The sequence below is a fragment of the Sebastes umbrosus genome, chromosome 2 (genome assembly GCF_015220745.1).
Source record: "Sebastes umbrosus isolate fSebUmb1 chromosome 2, fSebUmb1.pri, whole genome shotgun sequence".
Taxonomy (NCBI): Eukaryota; Metazoa; Chordata; class Actinopteri; order Perciformes; family Sebastidae; genus Sebastes; species Sebastes umbrosus.
Window position 1 is genome coordinate 21290978 of NC_051270.1, and position 20298 is coordinate 21311275.

General features: G+C 38.6%; 1 long non-coding RNA gene across 1 annotated transcript in view; it reads right to left on the reverse strand.

Moving 5' to 3' along the window:
- Positions 1-9711: 9711 nt before the first annotated feature.
- Positions 9712-20298, reverse strand: part of LOC119482622 — a 216148-nt gene continuing 205561 nt past the window's right edge. The window contains exons 2-4 of the long non-coding RNA XR_005205476.1: positions 12630-12693; positions 11666-11801; positions 9712-9983 (exon numbers count right to left, since the gene is read on the reverse strand). This is a non-coding gene — a long non-coding RNA (uncharacterized LOC119482622). The remainder of the gene's footprint in view (positions 9984-11665; positions 11802-12629; positions 12694-20298) is intronic.

The window sequence follows — 20298 nt, forward strand, 5'->3', positions numbered from 1 at the left end:
TCCTCTAAAAAGGGACTCCTTTTGTGGCAGTTATATTTATTTTTGTAATTCACGTGCAGTTAATTATATGTATGTAAAATGTGCACTGATAGCACCGTGTGTGAGTAAGCCAGCCCTGTCTCCTAAAAATTCCCACACAACAAAACTGCATTGTGATTTACGTTTTGAGGTAAACATATTTTCCCCTGGATTACATTTGTTTTTGACATATCACAAATACGTGTATAATGAGAGGAAGTGTGCGTAGGGACGAGGTCAGGAGACTGCTGTTTGTGTCCCTTGTGAAACTAAAAGTCAATGTTCACTTATATTAATTTGATAACGTAACAACTGTAGTCATTTTAAGCCAAACCATGATGTTTTTTTACTAAACCGAACAAAGAGGTTTAATGCATTTCTTTTTGTTTTGTTTCAATTTACAATAATAATTAAATGTTTAAAACTGTGACCGCAATTGAGGAGAAAATAAGTTTCACTCGAAAGGTAATTGAGAATGCAGTGTAGTTGTATAGGGACGTAATTTTGTAGGAGACGGGGTTGGAGTTAGAGTGCAGAGCAGGGTTACTCATACATTACTCTTTATCTATGTACAGTTTCAGAGTCTCTTTGCCCCTTCATATCCCAAACTTAACAACTACAAATACTGTAATGAAGCCTTGTTTAAATTAGCATTACATTAGCATCTAAGCTTCCACTCAGATGTGAAAATGTCCCCCAGACAGCCTGCCTTTGTTTAGTATTAACCATGGATTACACTTTCACCCTCCCATCTGGTCTTTTACTAAAACCTTGTAATGAGAAACTGTGTGTATCATTGTGAGGGATGTCCAGGCTCATTCACACTTATGAGAGCGTGGAGTGCCAATGCCCTATGCCCCCTGATGTATTTATGTTCCACTATCTTGAATCGCCAGGTTTATTTTTAAGCACTGTATGATGGTACAGTTCTGAATGCTGTACGTTTTAGAGCTTCACCATATCCTGTGGATGGAAATTTGTAACACAAGATGAGAGTGTAGTGGCTACCTGTGAGACGGGGCTCCTTTTGTGTCTCCTCTAATCTGTCTTCTTCTGTCTGCTTTACAACACTCTGGGCAAATTAAAACCACTCCAGATAAGTGTACTGCCCAATGTCCTGTAAAAGGAAAAAAGAAAATAAGGGTGCTCTGAATAAAAATGGATTTATTCTCACAAGAACAAGCTGACATCCCATTGAAGCTGTGTTTTGTAGATTGCATGTGTATACTTCTATGTGTACTTTTTGCATTCTGTATCTGCATTATATCTGAAAAGGGAGATGAGACTAAGGCAACTGAATAAACAGAAAAATGAGGATGAGGGGCTTATTTAGAGGAAATCTGTTGATAATGAATTCCCAAAAAGCCTCCATAATTTTACTGCTCAATTGGCCTTGCAGCAGCTTGGGTTGTAGCATTTACTGGATCCACCAGATGGAGATCTAATGAGCCTTTTTTCAGGAGCAATACACAGATGGAGACAATATACTGTATGTATTCACACTAGCATGTATCCATACTGACAGATGAAAACGTGACTACTCTGCGTGTGGCCGCCCACCCACAAACCTCGGCATACACAGACAACAACGTTCGCTAGTTTGAACTGTTTGCCAGAATTCATCTACAATATTAGCTTGATGCCATGTCAGTAACGACAGCCATATTGTTTCTCCCCGTAATGACTCAAGGAAAAGACTATGGATCAGCCATGATGTGGTCTGTCCCCCATACACTATACAGAACTATATTGGATTTTGGAAATGGATGTGATTGGATGATCCATTAGGGGCTAGAACATTTCTATGCTTGGTGCTACAGACATCTATAAAAGCCGCTATGACGGGGGGCATTTCTAATGGCAAAATGCCCTAGTGAGATATAACCTGTCTTGTATATTGTTGTCTTGCTACTTACACAGAAGAATTATCATCAGGAAAATGCATTTAAAACTCCATTGAGCCACATTTTTATATTACCACTGACCCCACCCAAATGACACCCTGAAGGTTTGCTTACACTGCCAAAGCAACTGAGAAGGAACATCCAGATATATATGATGCTCTTTTAAGATGCTTTTAGTAAAAAATAGATACATAAAAACATATTTTAGCCACCTAAAACAAAGGCTCACCTTAAAAAAAACAATATCTGTTTAAGTGTACACTATATTTAGAATATTTTCACCATTTTACCTCGCCTTCAGACAGCCCTTTCCTTCTTCTTTCCGACGGGGAACTGAACTGAAAGTGAAACTTATCTATGCTCTCTCCATAGCCAGCAGGCTCAGATGGCGAACATTGTATAGATATATTTCACTTTCAGTTCAGTTCGCCGTCGGAAAATATTCTAAATATAGCGTACACTTACATGGATATACGTTTTTGTAGGGGAGCCTTTCTTTTAGGTGGCTATAATACATTTTCTGTCGGCCCCGTCAACAGTATTGCTTTGCTTCGGTGTCAGTACTTCTGTCTGTTTCTCGATGCTGGGGGTGTGCCATCCGTCATCTACTTTAAGTAATACACCTATTATGGATAAGTACGTCATACAACCCCACTTCAAAACACCATAACTACCCATTTAAACAGTAACCAAACACCAGACTGAAAGGCAAACTGAAAGTTTCTCACTGCTCTCTCTCTACTTGCAAATTTGAAAAAGTGTTTGACGATGCCCAGCATCACAGATGGGTGTGGTTGGTGTGGTCAGAGGGATGTTCTGTTGCACCTTAATCCACACCTAACAGTGATGTCACAGTGTACTGACACACCCTAGAGCACACATCTACATTACTGCGGTCGGGTGAGACATTAAACCACTGGAGGTCAGCAAAAACTATCAACGGTAATCTGACCAAACGGATAGCGCTACTCATGTTAACAACATGCTTTTGTACCTTTTTTAAATATTAAAGTAAATGTTTGAATGAGAGCCACTTGCCAAATGACTAAATCATAATTCAGTGTTTATCATAGCTATATGTGTGGGTGTTTATGTACCTGTGCAGTTTGGTAAAACTTTATTGTTTGGTATTACAAATTGTTAAACAGCATTGGTTTGTTTACAGTCTGTTTTCTTTTTTTTTTTTTATATATAAATGCCTTTCCGGCATTTGCTTTTTCCACTAGAAATACAAGTGTTAATGAGGAGACCACCTCTGTCTGCATGAATGCAACCTAGCCTCATTAGTGTTATGGTAGAGGAGCTGTTTATGCATCTTGCATCACTGAATCATCAACATCCTTACCTCCTTTTTATTGTGTATTTATTGTTTTTTTTTTCAATAATAAGGCAGCTGCATAGACCTATAGGCTACCGAAACTTTTTCTCTCAGCATCGTTAGCAGTCTCTAACAGGGCTAACTTCACACATTCACAGCACAGCATGGCACGGCTGGGGTGAATGACACACGAAACAAGCTTTTCCTGACTGCACTGCACTGACAAAAAACACTGCTGACAGGAAGTCAGACGCACACAATACTGTTTCTACAGCTTAGTGAAATTGATGCACACTTTTTTAAACCTCCCTTGACACGGGATAATCCAGGAGCAAGTAAGAGCACAGACATTAAGTTAGTGCGAATATCCCAAAATGTGTGATAGCAGCACTTGAAGAGGAGCCATAAGATGGTTTATGTGGGTAAACTTTCAAATGCGTCTCTAACAAAACTGTCTGCTTTGTTATAATGGTGATCTATCAAGGTCGGTGAGGTTAATTGGTATTCAAATGTTCACAAACATGCAATTATATGAAATCAGTAAAATACACACAGCCACATACTACTAATTGTTTCTCTGTTTTCCTTATCAATTTAAATTGTTTGTAATCACTGACATGCTTCTTTGTTGTTATTATTATAATTATAATCATTAGTTCTTCTGCCTCTGCTGACCTCGTCTCTTGAAAGCGTAGACAAAATATGACGGAAGTAAATATTTTGTTACATTTATATTTCCTGTTTTTCTGTTGCTCCTCCTGGTAAACAAGTTTTAAAAGGTATTTGCTCCAACTATGATGAGTTGAAAGCTTTCCATTTCAGTTTTCATTGAATATATATCTTCATTAGTGACTCGCTTTATAACATTCAGGGAGAAGAAGCGCAAGAGGCATTTTTGCTTGTTTGTGTAGAAAGTCAGTAAACATTATTATTTATTTTTTTAAATATGCTCTTTTTGATGGCATTTCAATATTTTAAACAAGTAATACAAACCAAATGAAGCCACTGTGCAACTAAACCAACCAACACAGTCTTACTGTAATTCTCCATCTACACCTACAGCAGTGAATGCAACTGAAAAAGGAAACAGCTGAGAGCAACAGTATCTCAAGCATTTTCATTTGCCATTTTACCATGACAATGTACAAAAAGATCCATTGTTGTTAATATGAAATGCCCTAGCAGCATAGCATTTAGCTACAGCCCAAAGTAAAAGGTAAGCACGACGGATATGTAGCGGTGGCTAGTTACAAAAAGTGGCAGTGGAAGATCTTTTTATAGAGAATATGGATGTTATAGATTACTGTTTTGAAGTTGTGTTTGTGAACTGTGCCAATGAGAGAGTAATACACAAAGTGTTCTGTGGATTTTCATTTAAGTAATTTAATTCATTAATTAAATAGATAAATAAACAAAATAAAGTGTCTGCAGGCCAACAGCCCAGAGAGGCAAGGAAGGGTACCATATGTCTAACAATCTACTGGATTTCCCAAAAGTCTCATATCTGTTTTTTTTCCATGTGTAACAGGCTGCAATAACTGGAGTGATGTATGAAAATGATGGACGAGGAGGAGGTGAAGAATAACATGATGCCGAGCAGAGCGGTGCTCTCTCTGCCAAGGCCTGGGTTGAAAAACAACATATTTTAACTTGAACTTCCCAGATGGGGTAGAAAGAGCAGAAATACTAATAAAGGGAAGGAGACATCAATCACCACACACAAAATGAAATCACGCGCAAGATGTAAACATTTGGAGATAGATGCTTAATACATTTTCTTCTTCAATAATCAACTGCTTCTACGAGGCTGCATAATTCATATCAACACAAAATTATTATTAGTTGTTATAGTTGTGCGGCTGCCCTGAATGTGAAAGATTATACTGTTTTTCTATAATGCAATTTCCATTCATCTCTTGGACTATTCATTTCCATGTCCAATTGGACTGACCCGATGTCTACAGGCCGATGTGAGTGGGTGAATTTATTTTTATTAATTTCTATTTTATTCATTTATTGGTCCTGGAGCACAGGATCAAATCTGTATGATTAGAGAGACTTTTAAAAACATCATTCATTGTGCATGAAGTTAAAAAAAAATCAGAGTAGGAGATTGAAAAAGAGCACAAACCCTTACATTCCCTTGGGGAGTATAGTAACTACTGCATTTTGCCTCACAATAATCAAATAAACATGCATTTCTTATCACAGATTTAAATTGATTATTTCTATGTAGCTATTTGAAGAAACAGTAACATCCCAGTAAACCATAACACAGACCTCTGACATCTAAAGCGTGCAAATCTTAATGCAAATTAATATTATAGATTGATACATTCTGAGAGACTAAACTAATGTACAAATGAATTGATTTTAGTTATGTTAAATACTGTACATAGGTTAACCAAGGATTGAGATTATTATAAACCTCGAGTGAAGAGAAGGTTCATGAGTGAAAATACTCTTATGTAATGGTGAAATCCTGTTGATAATCCAGGCAAACAACTGTTTCTGTGTTAGAGGTGGGAGTCTTTTGATTTCTGGGGATCACGATTCAATACGAAGAAATGTCATTATTTGTTGAATAGCTGTATGGTCCACATTATTGCAGAAGACTGCCAGTAAGACGTTTTAAATGTTACCTAAACTTAAAAAAAAAAAAATGCTCCCACACACTTTTCTCTGCCTCATTTGTGAATTCTTCAGTCAGACAGTGACCTTCAGGACCAGTTAGTTTAACTGCCAGTTATGTTTTATATTGCAGAGGACAAAAAAACATTAGTGAAGCACACAGCACGCTGGAAGAGCCTTTAAAATACAACCCTATACGAAGTAAAAAAGTTAAAGTCATGTCAAACTTTCCTTGAGAGATTATAAAAACTGAAATACATCCAAATGCATGCCTTCAATAATTATGGAGTTGATAGAATTTACTTGTCCTCCATCATAGTTGCTACCAACATCATAACATTGTCCAAAGTCATCAAGGTCTATCTTTATCTTATTTAAATATTATGGTACAAAGCTTGAAAATGAGCAGCTTGATTATCACGTGAACTGATTTTTGTCCCCATTTAGAGAGTGTCTTCACACTTGGATCTACTGCAATATCCTCTACTTATGTGGGCGACTCAGAAAAAAAGAAATATTTAACAACTCATTAGCTGCAGGGACAAAAGATTTGCTGTAAGTATTGGCCACACACTTGGGAAAAGCTCAACCTGCTGCCAGATATGAGCAGCTGAGAGTGCAGTGAGGTGGCCTGTTCCTTGTGAGTGAGTCTTGAGTGATACACACAAGAGCAAGCTTTGCATCTACAAGTATGTGCGTGTGGGCAAGAGGGACATTTTATTTGGGATTTTTAAAGACTTAGGTAAACCAGCATTAGAACAAAGAGTAGTAACTTTTCTCATGGCAAACACAAAACTGAGATTAGACATTTCAAGGGGGCATTACATTTTGGTAAATATAGAATTGGGCAGGTGTATCACTTAAAGTGAAGAGTTAAATGCAATGTAATGACTTTTACGTAAATCCATTCATTTTTTCTCTGGCGTATTCATTTTAGCTCATTAAGGACGCAGGAGGCCATGAGAAAGCATGTTCAGTAAATACATTTTAACATTTCCAACACATTTCTGAGTAGAGAGGCAAGGGAGAGTGACTTTCATACGATGCGCACAACACCATTGAGAATCTATAGGACACCTGTCATTATAAAACAAATTTGATACATCCCAGTCTGTTCTCATTCCCAGGGCGTTAAATAATGAGGCTTTGTCACGGCCGTCGGCGTGTGATGCCGCCACTAAAGGCACCATCTAGCGCCTGTATGAGATGCACCAGGCTTTCCATTAACTACAATGTAAAACCCATCCACGGCAACAGTAAACCCGCAGAGAAAGTGTGCCTGGAGTGTGGTGACGTAGTTTAAAGAGTGAAAAGACACACATAAGGGCAAGTTTCACTTTCACGTTACAATCAGCTGCTCATTTGTGTCACGTGTTCATAACGTTCAGTTTCATTTTCTTACCAAACATAGTAGTTTCAAGCTCAACCATGTTGTTTTTTTTCCTAAACATAACTAAGTGGTTTTGTTGCCTAAACCTAAAGTGACGCCAAGTTGCGTGACACAGCAGCAGTATGTGACAAGTAGGGATGAGAACGTGTTGCACATCCATGGTGCCCAGAGGATGAATCCTAATGACTTTGATGATCCTCAGACTTTATTTCTAGCGCTGCCATGAGGTTGATATTTGTAGATTTTAGTGAAATGTTTCAAAAATAGTGTTGGATGGATTGCCATAAAATGGAGGCAAACATGTCATGGCCATGCCCACTTAGGAGACATGAAGTGTATACCATTTCAAACCATTGGCAGAGCTTGAAATGTGTCATCTTTGTTATAGAGTATCTTTAGTGCAGCCTCAGAGCCACTAGCATGGCTGTAGACTCCTAGTCTTGTTTAATTATTAATAATAATATATTAATAATTATAAATTTCTAAGTAATTTCTAAGACCCTAATGCCACCAGGATGTGCACTTTCTCTCTAATGCATGCATTTAAACGATGTTTGCATCAAGGATGCGTGGATAAATCAGAAGCGGGATCGATTATGTATTCAGTTAAATTCTACCAGAGTTCACACAGTTACTGAGGGTTGATTTTTTGCAAAGAATCTGCTTCTAAACAGCAGGTGTCATATGTAATATCAGTAATATGAAGATGAGTTCTTCAAACAATACAGTAACTGCATAATTACACCTCTTGAAGGAATAAAATACAACCTTGAACCTCCCACGCATTATTCCCATTCCAACCCAGCAATAGAGAAGCTTTTTGCAACATTACACTATCTCGCATCTGGATAATTTACATCGACAGATGCTGCTTCAGCTGGACTATCACAGTTTGTTGTGCCCTATGTGTGCTGGATGTACTCCCACAGCACCCTAGCAGATACATTAATTTGTCCTCAACCAATGAATATATTCAATATTCAATTAAAGAAAGCCACAAAAACGTTTTAGCCAACTGCCCCCTAGCTATTGGCATCATACTGTTCATGGCATGAATCTTCAATTAACACCTGATGTAACACACAAAGTCACAAACATTGTAGATTAGTATCCCGATAGCATTTCTTCTTCAAGAACAGCATGTCTATTGAAATATACACCTCAGAAATGTTGTACCTGGTGAATATTTATTTAAAAGTAAAACGTATAAAGTATATAACTTTTGTCTTTGTTGTGTGTAAGCCAACAGTGTTCATCCATTGCACCCTGGGTCATGACTGTGGACATCAGTCAAACAGAAAAGCTACAGCTGCTCCCACATCAGCACCAGTGTTGTGACTGAGTGCACACTTGTGTGTCCTTACAATGATATTCGGTTGCTTCAATCCCACTGGTATAGTGCACTATACATACAAGAGTAAATGCAAATCCGTGAAGGCATGGTGCATTCTCCACAACTTCTCAATCAGACGTGGACCCATGAGAGGGAAACGTGACGGACTATAAATTACCCAACATAAACAGACAGAGGAAAGAAGAGGTGACACTAATATTGTTTTCTTAGATGAAGCCCACTTTTCAACATCTGCTTTTGTTTCCATGTGGTCGATGGCTTGTTAAACACCTGCTTTGAATAATAATTGTATTTGGATTAGGGCTATCAAAGTTAACGCGATAATAACACAAATTCCTTTTAACACCACTAATTGCTTTAACGCATTAACGCAACTTAGATTTTTAGGTTGTAGTGGGCTCAGTTTTGAAGCTAGAGTGAAGATACTGGTATCGTATGAAACTAGAAAAAACTAAGAAATCCATTGGTGCCAACCAACCAATTGGTACCATATCATATAGCTTGTCGTAAAGGAGGCTAAATAACATTCCAAACTTGCGCTACATTTTGGCGAGGAAAAACTGTTATGGCCATTTTCAAAGGGGTCCCTTGACCTGAAAATGGGTTCTATGTGTACCCACAAGTCTCCCCTTTACGGACATGCACACTTTATGATAATCACAGGCAGTTTGGAACAAGTCATAGTCAAGTCAGCACACTGAAACACTGACAGCTGTTGTTGCCTGTTGGGCTTGAGTTTGCCATGTTATGATTTGAGCATATGTTTCATGCTAAATGCAGTACCTGTGAGAGTTTATGTAGAGTATTTGTCATCGTTTGGTGCTGTTAATTGCTTTCCAATACATATATTTGTATAAAGAAAGCATATTTACCAATTCCCATGTTGACAAGAGCATTAAATACTTGAAAAATCTCCCTTTAAGATACATTTTGAACAGATAAAAAATGTGTGATTAATTCGTGATTAATCACAATTAAATATTTGAATCTATTGACAGCCACCCATATGAAATGACAATTATCAAATTCTGACCACATCATGAATGGATGTCAAACTGTTAGTGATAGCCTATGAAAAGCATATTTTTCTTCTCGCTCCCCCACTCCGTTTCACACCACTTGGACTTTGGGTTCACCATAAAGGCGCCATGGTTGAGTTCTTGGCTTGCTTCCTGGGTTCAAGAATGGATTCAGTGGATTGTGGAAGGGATTGACCCACTAAGGTGATGAGGTGGTTGCTGATCCTGTTGCTGATGTGTCACACAGGTCAATACCTGTGTTAGTGCAGCCACTGCTCCCACGTGTTGTTTCGCTGTTCCCTCTTGTAGAGGTGAGATGTGAAGTCACACGGCTGGAGCAGAAACTGTGCTGTGCAACAAATGTGTAGTTTTATTATTATGTCAATGACAAACAACTGACATTTCATATCTTATTGTGATTAGATTTCATGGTGGATTTAAATTCAGAAAACAACAACCTGCAGAGCAGGCAGGTGAAGACCGACATTCTATATGAGATGTGCAGAAAACAACAATTACATATATCCATCATGTCGCGTGTCACAAATGCAGAACACTGATATATATGTTGTGTCGGGCCTTGACTGACTGCTGGTAAATACATGTTGTTGGCATTCATTTGTACTGTTTCAGGGCAGCCAGTTCACTCTTTACTTTATTGGGTTTTTGTGTATTTATCTGCCAAAGGGTACTACCACACAGTGCCAGAAAATGCCTGCTTAGACTCCAGATCTCCAGATCCCAGTACAGTAGAGGCTACCAATGTGTGTACCAGTGTTTTTCAGCTGAACATCTGATGGTAACAAACAAGAATATAAACACCATTACCAGCACTCACACCTACCCACATACACACCCTCCCACACACACAGCAACATCAAAACTAGCAGCAGGCCATGGCAAAATTAAGATCCTGTACATGCAATCGGGGCAACATCATCATTCATTTTGAGTTGCAGGGTAATTTCAATAGTCACTCTCCTTTTAGCTGTCTCCACCAATTCCTTAGGCAACTATCTGGCTATTTACGTAGCTTCCAAATGTTCCATTATGTTCACCAGCTAGTTAATTTTGTATGTCAGCCATTTGGTATTGGGTGCGTATACAGTTGGTTGATAGCTGGCAACAATGTTGATGAGACTGAACCAAAACAGTAGAGCTGTGTGCTGTAAAACCAAAACAATGAGCCAAAAGATGATAAAACCCCCCTGTAGAGTTGTGGGGAACCGCAAGGGTGAATGCAAATTTTCTGTGGGTATGTTTCTACAAGCAACACCTTTAACAATACATGTAGTAATTGTTTACATAATAGTGCAGGAATGAGTCCTAAAACCAAGAAATGAGTCAGCATTTTAGCACTTCCGGTTCTCTCGTCTTGAAGCCAATGGGAATTTTGAATGGGTTTTTAGTTTGATGCCTGAAATAAGGTCTGTGGTTAACACAAGCCTAAGAGATTTTAACGTTTTGTTCTACGATATAAAATACGATAATAAATACCCCACTCGTGAATTTTTGAAGCTATTATGTGTCTTAAAAATGGCAGTTGCTGACAAGTTGCTAAATGAGACTACAAAACGTCATTAAACTGATCACTCGTCCACCTTTAGCTTAGTGGTGGTGACGAGAAGTCATGCGACCGTGGTAGCACCGTTGTAGCCTAACATTAGCTTTTTATTTCTTGCATTTACACTTCAAAATTCCTAAAAAGTAGTGTAAGTATCATAAAAGTTTGCTTTCCACAGAGTTTATTTTCTGCAATAATCCCAAATTCAATCCAATGGGAAAAATCTCATTGGCGTTTTGTCGAGGGAACCAGTGCGATACTAACTGCCGGGTTGGCCTACAAAAATACGTCATCCTTGCAGCACTCTATATAATATATTGATTAGTGCAGCTTTGTGTTGATGTTATTAAGGCACGTATGTCTCGGCTCAGTCTGTAAGGCTATAAGAGCTCCAGAACAGCACATCTCTGTCCTTCTCACTGCTCACCAATATCTGGCCATCTGAGGCCTCTGTGACAAACACTCACCTTGAGTGCTGAATCACACATCCCTGGGGCTGGCCGACTCTGCCTGATGAATTTTCTTGGGAAAGAAAGGAGGGGTTATCTCGGAGGTCACCCTAATGTGAGCGACATTCATCAAACCTCGCTCCAGAGGAAGCGGCTGAAATTGGAAAACGGAAAAGGTAGTGATTCTTGGAGGGTTGCAGGCGAGCAGGGGCACAAAATGGGGGAGCAGGGAACAAAACAAACAGACAGCTTTAACGCAGAGTCGGAGGATAGCTAATGGATTGGAGATATGGCAAGTGGGCAGTGCATGTTTACATGTTGTAAACTGCAGTCAGCTCATTCATCACAGTAGCCTTAATATTTCCCTCTAGCAGTCTTTGCTTTCAATTTGGTAGCAGTCACTGCACCTTCGTCCACACAGGAATATAGGCTACACATCCAACACATTGAAGTGAATTAGCGTGTTCATTTAGAATTATACGCACGCCTGTAAGTGCACAGATGTATTCATACATTATATATATATATATATATATGTTAAGCATATTCTCCATGTCATCACTCACCTTGTGAAGCGTTTTCACATTTCAAATCTTTTGGTTCAGTTTCATGTTTTTCACTCAGTGTAGATATTCTTTAGCTTTTCAAATGAAAATGTGTCTCCTCACCTTTAGCACAGAATTTGACTGTTAGACTGAAGCTGTGCTCTACATGTGTATTATGTGTTGGCATAAATCAGTAATGAATTTCCTTGCAGTGGCACAGCGGCTCGGTGCTCTCACTGTTGCCTCACAGCACCGGTTTGCGTGTGTGTGTGTGTGTTTATTTATTTATTTTTTTCAGTTTTATTTTGTTGTGTTTTGTTTTGTTCCCACATTCCAGACACACTGCAAGTCAGTGGGGGGACTCGAGACTCAAAATTGCCCAAAGGTATGAATGTTAGTGTGAATGATTGTTTATCTGTTAGCTCTGTGATGGTGACCTGGTCAGGGTTTTCAATGGCTTCCACCCAAGTTCTACTGGATAGGCTGCAGGACTCTGCGACCCTGAAATGAAATACACAAAGCAAACGACTGTATAAGATACAAAACAGAATGAATGTGCATAACAGATACTGGCAAAACAAATGCATTATTTGTCTGTCGTGTAGCACACTTAAAATGATTTTTACGACTGCATACTGATTATCTCTTGTTTATTTCTCCTGTTAATGTGTCTGCACACCTACGAGTGTCAGCTCACACACATATGCACCTGAGTGTTCAGTTGGCATCTGAGCTCCTTTTCGCACATGGGGATCACTAACATATGTGACTACATACCCATTATCAAGCTGTACCACAGTTTTTAGCCAATGGGGTTTTTGCACAGGAATTAAGTCCTCCTAAGAGCTTCATTACTACCAAGTTATTGCATATTGATATGATCATTACAATCCCACAAACCAGTAAAGCACGTCAGGGGAAGATCGACAATATCTGAAAACATCGCAGTCCAGAGGATTCACTAAGCCTGAGCTAAGTTTTGTTTGTCAAATTTGATCATTTTACACCAAATTCACTGCATTATATTATATTCTGTATTACATCACCAACATTTGTAGACTTCAGCAGATCAATCGTGGGCAGATTCATGCCAGAAAAAACAACAACAACAAAAGTGGTGTTTGCCAAAGGTGGTAAAGAGTTTTTACACATTGCATCTATGTAACAGCCAGTGGAGGAGCAAGATCTGGGAGAAAGGAATGTAATTGAGGCAGGGTTATATGGGGATGATATGGTTCTTTCGGCCAAATGGAGTGATGACCAAGTTGCCTCGGGGAAGGAAGTGCTAAGTGCCCAAAAGTACAAAAGCACAGACTGGAGTTTAGGGCTAAAACATAGCCTGCAGGAATGTAGGTTGAATTTCAGCCTTGTTCACATAGCAGCTTATAGGAAAGCAGAGGAGGCGAGCTTGAGAGGCTAAGGCTGAGCTGTTTGTTCTGGAAGGGGTTAATTGTGAAGTTGTGAAGAAATCTACTTGAAAACTACACAAAATGTCCACTGCAGACAGCTCTGCAGCATATTTATGAATGATTAATCACCCTTTTTTAAAACAACTGATTATCCTTACAAGTCTACTGTGTAGTGTGCTGTGTTTACATTCATTCATAGAACCTTGGAGAGTCATAAATTATATTTGTGTGTTGAAACAATTCATCACTATAAACATAATGTTTACATAAGGACTCCAGATTCATACAATACAACGGTTAGTATGATATCTTACAAAAAATTATTCCACATTTTTTGTGAGTTTTCCTACAAATGTCCAGCATCAATTTATGCTTCAGTCTTTTCAAAATAAACTTCCGTCTTCACAGGAAACAACCTAATGGGATTACGGAAAAGATTGACTTGGTTAGTATCAAGCAACAACACTACTTAGTTATGATTAGGGAAAACATTGTGGTTAAGTTATGCCCAACTGGAAGTGGTTACGCCACACTGGAAGTGGTGTAACTTAAGTACAGGAATTCAATGACAAAAACTACTTGGGTTCAGGAAAAGATCGTGGTTTGGGTTAAAATAACACCTTAAGTGTCGTAACTTAAGAACGGAAGTTATGTGACTAGTCAATCAACGTTGACTTCTGGTTTCTCACAGGGTGCGAACACCGGTCTCCTGGGCGAAAGTCCGGTGTTTTTTGCTATTTATACTTACATATAAATTGATTTTGTGGGATGTCTCTGAATTACAGTGCATTTTGTAGGTATAGCTACGAACGGTGTACGAGACCAGCCTGTGGATTCAGTCAGCATGAAAATGAACTAATAAGTCCCTGATTCAGTGTTTGCATGTTGATTCAACTGTAGAACAGCCTAACCAATAACTCTATTTAAATATTTTAATTATTTGAAGTAATTTACTCTGCTGTGTGCTGTAGCCTAAAAATTATGCCCTCCCTTTCTTTGCACTGTGTAAAATCCACATAACCCGAATGTTTCTTTAATTTTCTCACATAATTCCCCTGTATGTTGTAGCTTACACAGTACAGCAAGTATTTCTAAATGCTACTTGTCAGTCTTATAATTCCCAGTCTATGGGTCTCGCTTTGCTGACGTGGAATAAAACCTTGATTATAAAGGTCTTTTCAAAATGGTGTGTGTATGTTCTGTATTTTCCTCCTCCATAGTTCCAGTTTCCACACAGTGACAGTACCAAATCACTTTTTGTTTGCAGTATATGTCAGAGCTGACTCACAGAGCTGACTCACTTTACCTAAGGTAATACTGCAGAGTGTCAGAGTCAGGGAATCCCACTCCCTTAAGTGACATCACTGACTGCAACATTTAGATAAAAGCAGCCTCTCAGGGGCTATATGATTCAAATAATGATTCCGTCTTTGTGTGTGGGCTTGTAAAGCTTTTACAGTTTAATGTGGCCTAAACAAGTGTAGTGTTAATGTAAGGCGTGTTGTGCCCCATTTCTAAAGAATCAGTGTTTATGTCCGCATTATAAAAGAGATTATCCAAAAAAAATTGCTCAGTTTGCAACTGGAGGTAACAATTTTTTTTGTGTGTCAGCAGTTAGTTACTGAAGATAACTATGTCTGTACATGTTGTCATATTTTCACCCCATCCCACCATGTCTGCGATTTGGTCATTAAAAATCTATTAATGCAAATATTTATGGAACTCATATTATTTTAGTTTTTCCATTCAAAGTGCCTCCACCTGGTTGTGTTTAGAAGTGACACAACACTTCAGCTGTCAAATGTCCTTCTGACTGTCTGGATGGACCGTTAGAGGAAGAAGAGGAGACAGAATCAGGATGCGATTAAAAACCATGTTCAGCTGAGGCTTAAAAAGAGCAGCCCTGTTGGCTAAACATCCCTCTCTCATGTTTTTCCAAAGACAGTTCCTTTGGGGCTAAATATGGGAAGTAGGTCATCCCTTTTTGGAGCGGCCATCGTCTGTTGGTACAGCATTAATTTTTGATGTACATAAAGTCCCGTATGGATAGGGAAAAATCAACTAGAGGGAGGGGTTTGTAAAGACTATGTAAACACAGTAAAGAACAGCAGCCATCAACACTGTGACACTGCAAGCACTACATCTAGGTTTCATAATAGTATTTATACTTCACTGCTCATTTTCACACACTACATTACAGAAGTTTGGTAGTCAGCAGATGACAGAAATAATATAAGTTTCTTGATTTAATTCGGTACAGAGATGCTTAAATGTTTCATACATCATAGAAAATAGTTAGAAGCAACTTTTGAAAAAGTTTTTTAAAAGTATTTTAATGGTCAGCTTTATAAATTCTTCATTATGAGTCAAGTTGTTGTTACAACTTTAAAATTCAGAGGTATAAGCTTACAAGGACGTAAAGGCAGCCAGTCTCCTCTGCCAAATCAATACAGGACAAACAGTGCGGGAATATTTGAGTGCAGTGGGAAAAAAAAATAGGGTGCAAAGGTTTGTATATCCCTGAAATCAGGATTTATGTTCAGAAATAGTCTTATGCTGCTGCTTGGCTGAAAACTGAGACCAGATGTGAGTGGAAACTCCATCAATCGTGGGTGTAAGATGGATGCAAAATAGACAAGATGAGCATAATGTAGAATGTGAGGCTTACTTATAGATGACTTTGTTTTCCAAGTTTTAAACAAGAAATAGATGATCACACTCTCCTCATTATATCCCGAAATACACTGGGGCAGTTTGACTAGAATTTATCTTCTCAGATGCGGGACAGGGTAGATCCAGTCAACAGGGTGCACCTGCACCATGTGTTTTGATAAAAGCGACTGCATAAATAATGTTTAGATGCTACTGTTCAATATTCACGTACACATGAATGTTTTGCAGAAACTTAGGCAAGCTTTGAAGACACTGCATAGAAGACGGTAAGCCTTTGTTTTATTTTTACTTTATATTTCATGTGAAAACAGGCTCAGGCAGAGCATGGAGAAAGAGGGCAAAGTTATCAAAAACATGCATCAAATAAAATGAAAGGTCATGGCTGTTACTCGTCTCACTGTTCCTGGTCAGCAAGGAGAGTAGATTTACTGTCAGATAACTACAGTATATTAGGATCCACATTTTCTCTTAATGCACACATGAATGGCAACAGTAAATGTAAAACACATCTTACGTTATTACAGTGGTAGTGACTGTCTTTCTGGTGTGTATATATTCCGACAACAATGACTCCCGTCACAGTCTAATGTCCCAAATGAGGATAAAAAGCATATTTCATATTTCTAAAATTGTATTTTTTGGTCTCCTAAAGAAACAAGAAAATTGGAAGCACTATGCATAGTAATGTAACCCAATACAGCAATAAACTAAACAAGTTAAGCTATTTTTTTAATGAGGTAACAATTTTTGCAGGGTTATTATATTCCACTGATTACGTGCATTGTGTAGGTGTTTTGATTTTTCTTTTCACTTAGTTTTCATGAGCATCTACCATATTTGACATACAGTTTGATATGGTGAGGTAGCTTATGTGCATAGTCAATAGGACTAAGAAATAAGTTAATGGATAGTAATTAAAACAGATCTTGAAGACCGTGTTACCCCTGCAAAGCTCTGTTGTTTTTGTGATTGGGGTGAATGGTGGGTAGTACATTTAAAACACGCAGTATATACAATAAAACAAACATAAAACTACTATCACTAAAACTAGTTCAAGTTGTGAAAAAATTGCAGATTTCAGAGAAGGATGCTTTTTCAGATTGGGCACAGAATTGCTACAGGTTAATCAAACTGACAGGCAAGAAAAACTCATTGAGTAAAAACTTCTAAACAGATAAAACTCATGCCTGGAAAGCTCTGGCTGTGTTATCTCAGTCTTTGTGTTTTTCCCAAAACAAACAAGAAAGACAATAGATCCGTGTGGCAGTGTTGCTGTGCAGCTGTATCCTACAAGGATGAGCTTAACACCGTGAGCCAGATGGGCCAATGTTGCGTAAAGGAAGTTAGAGTGAAAGAGGAAATTTGGGTAACATATAATTAGGTAAAAAAAAGTGTTTATATCAACATCACACTGTAATCACATTATAATTGGGTAATAGTGTATGTGAGATTATCAAGACCCACTTGTGCGTAGTCAATAGACTTGCAGAATATTGTGGTGTGTAATGTTGTGTATAATGATACAGCAGTTGCATCAAACTAACTTCCACAGAGAAACAGTGCATTAACTAAAACCGGTGACTTCCTCTGCAATCTACCGCTACAGCAAAGCAGGTTTCCGTACACCACTTCGCCCTCTCCCCACCTGCTGAGCTGACACTCTGAGACGTTTCACTGAATATTCATTAAGTGCTGAGCCTGCCTCTATGGCCCCCCACCGGCATGACGCCTAAAGGGACATTTCAGGATAAATGTTCAAAAAAGGATCTTTGCTTATTTTATGTATTTATCAAAGGGTTAGGCTGTGTACATATGCTGTTTGTTGGTTCAACCCTATAGAACAGAATCACTTTTCTGACACAAAACACTAATATTTACAATTTCCTTGTACATGACTTCTGCATCAGATTACACTCCAATATACACATTTTTAAGTTATGATGTCGACCCCCTGTAGCTCCCAATTAAACTGTTCCCAGGAGGGCATGTAGATCATCATACTGACTTTGTGATTTGTAAAAAGAGACATTAATGTTGAGTTGTTGAAAGGTAACGTTTGTTGCTTTGAGTGCCACACTTCAGGTAAAAATAATGCATATTCAATCACAAATTAGACCTACTTAAAGACAAGAAATACATTTTCTTGAATTTTGGTCGAACTGACTTTAAATGGTAATTAGTCAACAGCAGTAAACTGCTGTGCACTGCTTTCAACAAGATGAAACAAAATGCTTAGTTTTCAATTCACATGGCAGTGCAGCAGCAATTATCTGCTGTACAGTATGTGTTAAAGGTCTTATTGATAACATTTTTATGTAGACAAATATTTATTTAAAAAATAATACAACCAAAGAGCCTTTAGAAAGGTGCTGAATAAAATGTATTTTTCTGAAAAAATAATAATATATGATTGTGAATTAATCATAAAAAAAAAATTTGCGGGTTCAAAATGAATGTTTTGTTTATCTCCGTGGAACATATCTGATGTTCGATTCCCACTTTGAACAAGGCTTGCAAGCCAATGGTAAAACGGCGTTGGTATCACATGTCATCTCTGGGTCATCAGTTAGTGTGGAAAAAACGTATATATGGCTGAGATTGACAGTAAGTGCCTGGCAAAGACTTGTTGTGAAGTAAATGCAATGGGAAGGAGAATGCGACATCTAGTGGCTGAATGTTATCAATGTTATCAATATGATAACTTGCATCAACTACAGTCGTATAGCTCATATTTATTTTTTCTTAAATGTATTTATTTGTTTGTATTGCTCCACAGAAACATAGAGGGACGCTGATAAGATAATCTGTTTGACCATTTTTGCAATGCAACAACTGGAACAACAGAACAACAATCAGATTTGTCTTGCGTGAAATAAATAACTGCAGCGGGCTCAAAGCGCGTATGGGATATTGTTATTTCTCAAACTGAAAAATGCAATACGTGCACCACAGTTTTGTCCTCCCCACTTTTATTCCCTCCTGAGAATTGAAACCTGTGATGTTGGCAGGTTGAGACAGAAAGCAGCTGCTGGAGGGAGATAGCATGACTCGAGGTTCACAGCCATGGCATAACTCTTGACCTCTCCCGAAGCAGCGTGGACGGAGGGTCACAGTGTGCCTGGGTCATCATCACAGAAAGATGTCAAGGGCCAAGAGGGACACTTACACTAATACCCTCCCTCACACTCTCCACCCTCTGGGTGCTCTTCAGATCGATTTTAGCTTTGAGGTGAAAGCAGTATGATATGTTTAGCTCAAGCTCATTTCTGGCAGGCTGACTATGGTATAGGCTAGGTTAAATTCCAGTGCACTTTTAAAAAAAACACAAGGCCGTCAGCATTGCTGGCCGTATAAAGCAATGATTCTCAAGGCACTAGTATGACTCAAAGTTGTCCGGGTGTGCTTGAGTGTTTAAAAGTTGAATTTAAAATTACAATAAAAAGAACATTAACATAGATTTATAGGAAATAAAGTGAAGTTGGTGATCGTTCTCACCTGAAGAAACTCTTGATTTTAACCCTGACCTTTTGTGTGTGGTCTGTTTTCCCTCCAGTACTGAACTCATTCTTAGCACAGCGCATTTGAGTTTGTATGAGAATCCTCGAGAATATGTCACCGCCCACGCAGCTGAAAGTAAGTTGCAATTTGTCACAGCAGGTCAAACATTATTGAGACGTAGAGTGAGTTTGTCTAGACTGATTAAGTACGGTAGTACCTCTATTTTAATGTCAATAGCGTGTGTATTTAGACTCGCAATGTACAGAAGTCATGAGTGGGTGGGGGGGGGGGGAGCAACAAGCCACGAGGAGCTGATGTTGGACTCACACTGGGAAGCGCATTTCCTGGAAACAGTACGTATACTGCCGACCCTGTATGTATTAAAGTCAAAGATGATTCAATGGAAAGGTTGTGTTGTACTATTTTGCCTTACAGATGCTCCTCACTCCAGGCGGAGTATTGGCAATTAGTCTAACAGCAGTTTTGACGAAGTGGTTTTAGTCAGTCGATCTTTCATTCCTCCCAC